The following is an 8066-nucleotide window of genomic DNA, read 5'->3' on the forward strand; positions in this document are numbered from 1 at the left end:
GTTAAAAATGGATTTGGAATAGATAGTGAGTCTCCATAGGATACTTCCAACACTTAAAAATATGAACTCACATGTATAACCAAGAATGTACATGGTTTCATCTACTTAAATTTCCTAAAAACTGAATTTTTCACCTGCCACCCAGGGTTTTCCAGACATGTTTTCAATCATCATGAACCTAGAACTAGAGTCCTAATGATTGAGATTTCCATTGCATCTAAATGATCTCAAGGCTCACCCTAGAACACTACGTCTGCCTTAACTTTCCCAAAATAATACTGATAATTCTCTACCAATTTCCATTTCTATATGGGTATTACCTCGGGATGTCAAAAGTATCAGAGGAAAAAAAAGAGTGAAAGGACTAGAAATATAGAGGAGTAGTTCATAGATCTAACTCTATTACTGTTAGTGTGATTTTTGACTAAGTTAATTCACTCTTCAGGATTCATAGGCACCAGAAAATTAAGATTATTTACTGGTATCTAAAGGTTAGCATTTGTTATTGTTTAGGTCTTAGTTTTTCCTTCTTCCCGATGAAAACCCAAACAGCTCATCTGAATTTTGCCAAATTTTTTTCTGTGAAATTAACCATTTATTTGTGAATTCTATCTTCGTTTATTTATTTAACCAACATGCTATAAACTTCCAAGACTGGTCCTATTCTAGGCACTGAAAAATATATTAAAAGTTGCCTTAAGTCTTTACTGCTCAACCTTACCAAGTAGAAATTATTTTGATAACCACGGGTCTTTTATATATCACTTATGAGCTCTTTTCAAAATTATAATTACAATTAGGCATTTTTCTTATTATATATAATGTAATAAAAATACATCTTATGTAACATGTAACATAAACCACGTAATACATACTACATGTATAATATATGAAAATAGAGTGGGAATATTAGACATTATAAATGAACAAAAATAGTGCAAAAATAAAATCTATAATCATATCATCTAGAAGTATATGATGTATATAATTTTAAGTTTTGTATTTATATAATATATTATGCAAATTGTATACATTATACACATGGAACTGTATCCACTTCTTATTTTATATCCTATTTTTTTTGATGAAATAAATATCATGAGACTCATTGTATATCAATAAATATTCATCTAAAACAGTAGATGTGCCCAGAAACAAAAGAAATCCCTGACTTCTTGCAATTTTAATTGTTTTCATGTTTAAATGAGGAGATGTAATGACCCAGCAGAAGTGAGGTAATGCTGATTTCATGGACTGTGGTACTGTGGATCCAAGAAGTGAGAATTTAATCTTGTCAACTAACAGGGAAGATGCCAGTCTGTGACCATGGACAGTGAGGAGCTGTGTGATAGCAGAGCTGTGCTCTCCTCCTGGTTTGGTCATGAGAGCCCCTCCACCCTGCACTGTCCATCAAGAAACTACTTGGCAGAAACTGCTCCAGCAACACACAAAAAATAATAAAGACTAAAATAAAAATAATAAGGCTCAGTACATCTTCCCACTGAACCTGTCTCTATGCTTTAATGTCACTTCTTGTCCCTTACTGTTGGCAGCAATTCTCATTTCTAGTAAGTCAAAGCTATGTATTTGAGTGACAATTGACTGTTGTGCCAGAAGTGGCCTGGTCAGCTCATTAGTGGCCCAGTGGGACCTTCTCTAGCATAACGGCAGGGAACGTGGCTAGTCGTCACACATGCTTCAGTCATGTGCTCCCATGAAGCTACTGATCAGTGTACCCTGAAATGTGTGCTAAAATTTCATGTCTTTTAATGCCACTTGGTGATTATAAAAATCTAAACATCTGATTTTGGTATCTGGATTCAGATAATCCCGGCTGCGTGAATTTGTAAGTCTCATAATTGGAATATCCTTTTACACCGAAGGGCTCACAGAAGATAAAACTTGATGGATATAATGGCTTTAGTTTTAATGTCAGCTCTTTGCTTTGGGTTCTTTATATGTTAACATGCTAATTGTTCTACCTAATTTTAGTTCTTCAGTCATTTATGCAAAAATATTTATTTGGTATCTGCTTTATATTGGACACTATTCCAGAAGCTGAAGAAAATAACAGTGAACAAATCAGGGACGTCCCTTGTCCTCACAGAGCTTTTATTCCAGGAGGTAGAGACACAGTAAGTAGTAAACCAATAGATGAAAAACATCATTACATGTTATCATGGAAATCAAGAAGAAATCACAGAGTCCATGAGAAACTGGAGAGCATACTCGAATTAGATAAGCAGATTCATGCTAGAATAATCCAAAAAAAAAACTATGGGTTTGATTCCTCGCTCCTTTGTTTTGTTTCTAAGAAAGGGCCATTTACAAAGATCTGAGCTGAGTGGAAAAACAGGAGTTGGTAAAGCAAGAGCTAAGAACCACTGAATTTAATGCCCAACCCTTGACCTAAGAGATAAGCGGTGGGAAGGGGACAGGCAGCCACAGGGCAGCTGTGTGAAGCAGTTGAGGTCTCAGGAATCAGTGACCCCTGGCAGAGGTACGAGCAGCCCAGGGAAACTTCATAAGGATGCTGACAAGGCCATAGACCACTGCTCACTCTCATCTCTCATTCTGATCTCCTACCAGAGCCCCTCACACACTGAAGCCAACCAAGACCAGGACAGTGGAGCCTGATGGCATTTGCTATGCGTGTGAACCTCCCTGAGGATAGGATAGGCAAGGTGGAGAAGCGAGATCTGGAGGGACAAAGGGAAGAAATTCAGAGAGCAACACAACACGGCAATGGTTCTAGGTCACTACTTGCTCTCCAGGTCTCCAGTGAGGGGTAGAGATGGGGCTTAATGTAAGAGTGTCCATGGAGTGATGGCATTTGAAATTCAGCATGGAATTTCAAGGAAAGAGTGCAGGGTGAGAAAACCTCCTGGCTTGGCAATTGTCAAAACTGAAAATGGGAAGATGGGAATTTCACAAGATCATACTGAGTATTAGCACAGACGCCTCCCTTATTCTCCCACATGGTTTACAAACAGCGCTCTCTGACTTCTTCAGTTTTCAAGTCCCAAGAGGAATGGGGAGACAGTGTGTGTATCCGTAAAGTTTTAGCACACCGAATCAGCTCTTGAATAATTGTACAACAGACTTCAAATCAAACCTTGTACAACATAAACAAAGGACTATTTAGCAATGTTTTAGGTACAAAGACTGTTTTCTAAATAAGAAATATGGATACCGAAGAACTATGGGTACCATCTGGTGAGGTGATATACTTATTAGGGTTTGTAAATATGCCCCTGAAGGTCCAAGCATGGAAGATGAATATTGGGATTTGGAATGCAGGGATATAACCCTGATATAACCCAAAGGAGGGATCTTGTGACATACCTCTTTCTCTTCAGGGAATAGGGGTGTCATCAGAGTCACATGACAAGTGAATTCATAGGATACATGAATTCATAAGAAAATAATGAATCTTTGAAATGGGGGCTATAGACATTTTACCTTGGTTTAATGGGCAGTGAAGATTTTGGAAAGATTTTGGACAAGGAATTAAAGTGACCCTGTGTGTATATTATGTGAATGTGTGTTGGAAAGATAAATCTGTTTATAGTGTCCATGAAAAGCTGGAGAATCCTTGACGTTGAAGGCAGGTAGAGAGACTAGAAGTTCTGACAACAGCCTGTGATACAAGCAATAGACCTTGGCTTGTACAAACTGCTAATCTTTATATGAATCTGATTCTTTGGGCCTCATGCCAGTTCTCGATCTGAATTTCTAAGGCCTTAAATACCATCTCTGTATATGAAATTCATTTATACTGCCCAGCCTTCTGTGAGTAACAGACTTGGAAATAAGCCCACTTCTTTTCAATCTCCTCTTACTTATCGTTGAAGAATTTCTAATTTATCCAAATGAGACTATTAATGCCCATTACCTCTCCATCCCCACTCCAGTCTTAATCACCACCACCCCCTCCAAAATGTACGTGCAATTCAATTTGTTTGGACTGTCTTTTTACTTGTTCACCTGGCAAATATTTCAAGACTCATCTTAAATCTCACTTTTTCTGTAAGTGTGCCCTGCACTGCATTGGCATCAAGGAAAGCCTTCTTTATACCCTTATACACATTCTACATATCTTCATTGCTATGCTTCTTTTTTTAATAATTGTTTACCCTCCCCATTTTCCCTGCTATTCTGTGAGCTCTGTTAAGAAAACAAGTCTATTTAGTGTGTGCATACCTTCTATCACATTATCTGGGCACATATCATGTGCTTAACAAATGTTTATTGAATATATATTAAATAGTGCTCAGATTTATGTTTTATTGTAACATATCCTAAACATTCCTAGTTTATTTTCCGTATTTTTTCTACAGATTTATATTTTTTTTTTAGAAAATACATCTATCTGAGAGTACAAACATCTTTATCATCAGTTAAATAGCAATAACAGTAACACTAAGTGTTTTTGATATGAAGACATAAACTGCAACTATTCATGGTAAATTCCCCAAATTGTGTGCATAATATCTCAGGGAAAATAATGCTCCCCCCAAAGTCAAAGCCTGACCAGCCTCAAAAAGTTAAAAAAAATGTTATACTTAGGCATGATTAATATTCAACCTAATATTAGATTGGGACTTATATGTGATTTGAATTTTCCCCTTTGGAAAACTGAGGTGCTTTGTATCGATTGTGTATAGCATGCTTTGAAAGAAAACCACAACATATTCTTAATTTATGTCCATATCTGTGATCGAAATAGATTATTTGTTTAAATGATATTAATCAATTCAAAAATTAGAAAAATGACACAAAAGGAATGTGTTTTAGAATTCATAAGCAAGCCATCGCTTTCTTTGAGGTCCTTTTAAAAATTTTCCTTTTCACAGTAAACATGTGTGTCTTATGATAGTTGATGATCTAAATACTTAAATAATATTAGGCAAACTGAAAAAAAAATGGCCTCATACTTTGAGAACAATGAAATGGACGTAAGTTTAAGAAGGCATTCTTTTTTTAATAATAAATTTATTTTTTATTGGTGTTCAATTTGCCAACATACAGAATAACACCCAGTGCTCATCCCATCAAGTGCCCCCCTCAGTGCCCGTCACCCAGTTACCCCCACCCCCCGGCCCTCCTCCCCTTCTACCACCCCTAGTTCGTTTCCCAGAGTTAGGAGTCTTCCATGTTCTGTCTCCCTTAAGAAGGCATTCTTCATCAAACTAGAAAAATTAGCCTGTTTGTCGGGATAATATTCTTTTAATTGAATATCTAAGTTGCATCACATTTTGCATTAATTTTGCCTGAAATAATTACATAGATTTATATCCATGTGATTAAAAGAATTTATAGTTATCCATCCACCCTAATGTCCTGGACATTGGAAATCTTACATTTTAGATATTTTATATAACAATAAACCTTTAAATCAGAAAGTAATAAATACATGTTAGGGAACATATTTAGCCAAACAGTAGTTTTTCCTCAAAATTCATTGGTTCATGGACGCCTGGGTGGCACAGTCAGTTAAGCACCTGACTCTTGGTTTTTGGCTCAGGTCATGATCTCAGGGTTGTGGGATCAAACCATGCTTTGGGCTCTGTGCTCAGCCTGCTTGAGTCTGCTTGAGATTCTCTCTCTCCCTCTCCTGTTCCTCCCACTCATGTTCTCTGTCTAAATAAATAAATAAATAAATAAATAAATAAATAAATAAATAAAATCTCCAAAATAAATAAATAAATCTTTATTTTCTTTTTTCATTTCTCAAGTGAGGTGCCTGATTACATGTAGTTGGCTATACCAGAAAACCTTACTAGTGATGAACATTCTTGTCACAGGACAAGAAGAAAAGTCAACATGAACAATTACTTGTCATTAGACTTAGAGGCTGAAAACTTGGAAGCAACAGTGACCTATTTTCTTCCATACTGCCCATAACAGTGATTGCTTCTGTTAACCATAGCTATACAAATTATATCAATATTTTATGACTTAACGTCTTGCATGCTTTCTTGACATTGTTATTTTTCTTCACAGTATGAGCCCTTTGACGGTAAACATTGTTCTCACATGATTTGTTTTCAGCATCCACACTCTCTACCCCTTTCTTAAAAATTATAGTATGAATTGAAATAATTGTATTTATATCAGTTAGATATCATATTAAGTTCATTTCAAAGATTTCATCAACGGAATATTGAAGAAAATTTTTGTGCCTAAGTATGGAATGATAAAATATTAAACATAAGACCATTAGAGTTACAAAAGCAGTTACGTTGTTTAGTAGATAGAACTGTATATTTTATTCATACTTCGCCTAAAAGATACTATCAAATATAGATTTGATTATACTGCAGAGAATTTTCTCTGTTAAGTACTTCTTATCCTGAACTCATATTTACTTCTCAAATTCCCTTGCATTCCATGGATATATGCTTTTTAGAGTGATAATACACAACTAAAATATTAAAATTTTTCTGTATGACTGAAGTTAATAATTATACTTCAGAAAAGAAGCAGTCTGATTCCCATTATGTTGCAAATGAAATAAATACAGTTATATCAATATCTGCATAAAATAATTTATATTAATATGTAGCTTATTTAAAATAAAACCACAACAGAATCTTAAACAACTATAAAAGCCACAGCAAAATCACAGTTTTTTATTTGAAATAAATAATAAAGATAATTCTAACATTTCAGTGACTCAAAACTGAAATAAAACTAAATAAACAGGGATACCTGGGTGGCTCAGTTGGTTGAGCATCTGACTCTTGCTTTCAGCTCAAGTCCAGATCTCAGGGTCATGGGATTGAGCCCTGCATCAGGCTCCTCAGTCAGTGAGGAGTCTAAGATTCTCTCTTCCTTTCCTCCTTCCTTCACTCATGGTCTCTCTTTCTGAAATAAATAAGTAAATCTTACAAACAAAGAAAGAACACTAAGTCCTATATGAAATGCATAGCATATGACTCTTGAAAATACCTACAATTTCAAGAATACACTTAATAATTCTATCATTGAAAAATCACTAGAAAAAATATTTTCTGTAATGAACAGAATCCCAATACAAATCCTCATATAGCCTCTGAACACAATTAAAAAGAAAAAAAAAGACTATCAAACATTTAGGAACAATGACCATCTAACAAAGAAACTGTGTCTCTAAGATCCTTTCATCTTCAAATGCTCCACATCCTACTATAGCCTGATTTCTACATTATATGAGGTCCCTGACAATATCTTATAAACAAATTCACATAGTTTGCCCATCATCAATGAATAGGAATGTGATCATTGTGTCCTAACTATTCCACTTCATCTTCTCTATAATAAGAATCCACATGAGTTCTAAATTTAAGAATTGTATTCAATGTGATGGTATAGCTATTGCATACTTAATCACAGACCTGAAGAAAAGCAATGATTCCATACAACTACTTTGAACTTAATCCATTATTATTGCTTTATTGAGTTCTAAGAAACTGAACGCCCACAGAAATGTTTAGACTTCTTAGACAAAGAAATACCCATTTAAATCAGGTTTGAATTTGTCAGGCTTAATACAAGATCATGTTTTTCATAACTTTCTAGCTATAAAAAGCAGCTTGAAAGCAAAAGGAAATCTTAGCTTTGCCAGAAAATGGAATAAATTAAATACTGGGAGGGTTAGCATGGAATCATTGATATAGACTTTCATAAATTCCAAAAGAACCCAAAAGGATAGCTTTGTTGGCATATAATATTAGAAATGGAAAGAGCACTAGATCCAAATGCCTTGCTTTGGATAAAAGGAGGGGTTACTTATCTTCTTTAGGGTCACTGCCTTGGATCAAAGATTTCTTCTGACTTCAGTAGATTCCTCTCAGCAGCACTAAATGACTACTTTCCCCTAGGACATACACTTTTGCCTTAATATAGACTCTTTTATTAAAATATTTCAGTTTCCAGTAAGGATTCAAAAATATGTTAAAAGCAGCAATTTATATTTAATTACCATTGGTAAGATAATTAAATTGTCAGATAACAGTGCCCTAGGGTTTGTAATTGTGATGAATTTCCATAGTTTATTGTAGGCAAATCAATATACAGGAGAC

The sequence above is a fragment of the Canis aureus genome, chromosome 27 (assembly GCF_053574225.1).
Source record: "Canis aureus isolate CA01 chromosome 27, VMU_Caureus_v.1.0, whole genome shotgun sequence".
Classification (NCBI taxonomy): domain Eukaryota; kingdom Metazoa; phylum Chordata; class Mammalia; order Carnivora; family Canidae; genus Canis; species Canis aureus.